Raw genomic sequence first — 1,618 nt, forward strand, 5'->3', positions numbered from 1 at the left:
AGAAGCCTCATCAATGTCCTCATTGTGAATATAAATCAGTTACAAAAGGTGATTTAAAAAAACACATTATGGCCCGTCATACTTATGAGAAGCCTTATCAATGTTTTCATTGTGAACATAAAGCTGTTCACAAAGGTAATTTAAAAAAACACATTATGGCCCGTCATACTTATGAGTAGCCTCATCAATGTCCTCATTGTGAATATAAATCTGTTGAAGTTTGTAAATTGAAAAAACACATAATGGCCCATCATACTGATGAGTAACCTCATCAATGTCCTCATTGTGAATATAATGACGTCCAAAAAGGTAATTTAAAACAACACATAATGGCCCGACATTCTGTTGTGAAACCTCGTCAGTGTGCTCATTATGGATAAGTTCAAAAAAGTGATTTAAAATAGCACATAATGTGCCGTCATTCTAATGAGATGTGTCTACAATGTTCTCATTCTGTATATAAAGCAGTTAAACCTAGTAACTTAAAAAAACACATAATGGCCCCTCACAGTTGTGAAAAGTCTCATCAATGTCCTCATTGTGAATATAGATCTGTTCAAATAGGTAAATTAAAAAAACACATAATGGCCCGACATTCTGTTGTGAAACCACGTCAGTCTGCTCATTGTGGATATGTTCAAAAAAGTGATTTAAAATAACACATAATGTTCCGTCATTCTAATGAGAAGTGTCATCAATGTTCTCATTCTGGATATAAAGCAGTTAAACCTAGTAACTTAAAAAAAACACATAAAGCCCCTTCATTGTTCTCATTGTCAATACAAAGCAGTTCAAATATAGAGAATAGCACAGAAGCCTCACGAGATGTTTCATAAATTGACATTCATAAATCCTCATTCTATTTATAACTTCAAGGAACCATACGTTACATAAGCAGTGTTTACAATAGCTAATATATTGCTTATAGTAAACCGTTCATATGTTATGAATGTTTTTATGAAGTTTAATGATTACATATGTTTTAAATGAAGTTTATATTATGGTCAAATAACTTTTCACCGGTTTTCAAAGTCCCTTAGTGAGTTATGTTAGTAAAATTTTGCCTATGGTTCACTAATTTAATCATGAGCGAAAAGACCGTTCACCTGATCTATAATTTACAATTTAGGAAACTTGTATTTTCACCGCAAAACACTAAACCTGATCAATGAATCAAACAGTTAAATGTTCATTAAACCCTTACTTTTATGAAACCATCGACGTACTAAATAAATTAATTTAAAATAACAATTTTTGACGCAAATTTGATGAATTGTAAAGCATGTACTTGTGTAAGAATTTAAAAAAAATATAGATATTTATGTTCAATGGTTTTAATTCAATGTATTTATATAGTGATGTAAATATTTGACTAATAAAAATTGTTATTGTGTCTAAAAAATAAATTTATATTTGAGAAATATTGGTTTTAGTATTCCTTTTTTTTCTATTTTTCTTCTTTTTTTTTGCTTTATTGAAGGTGTTAATTATAACTGTGATTCATGTCAGTCATTATTAAATATATATTTTTTTTAACTTTGATGATTTTAACAGTTAAGCTCATTGTTCTTTGGATCTTTTTAATAAGTTGTTTTCAAAGAACAAATTTCAAAACTTT

General features: G+C 29.0%; 1 protein-coding gene across 1 annotated transcript in view; it reads left to right on the forward strand.

Moving 5' to 3' along the window:
- The window catches only part of LOC106678092 (zinc finger autosomal protein-like), a gene marked incomplete at its 5' end in the record, with an annotated part of 62,820 nt that overhangs the window by 1,156 nt on the left and 60,046 nt on the right, over positions 1-1,618 (forward strand). The gene's annotated exons all lie outside the window — the stretch shown is intronic.

This window comes from Halyomorpha halys, unplaced genomic scaffold, assembly GCF_000696795.3.
Source record: "Halyomorpha halys isolate HHAL.00 unplaced genomic scaffold, Hhal_1.1 Scaffold123.1, whole genome shotgun sequence".
Taxonomy (NCBI): Eukaryota; Metazoa; Arthropoda; class Insecta; order Hemiptera; family Pentatomidae; genus Halyomorpha; species Halyomorpha halys.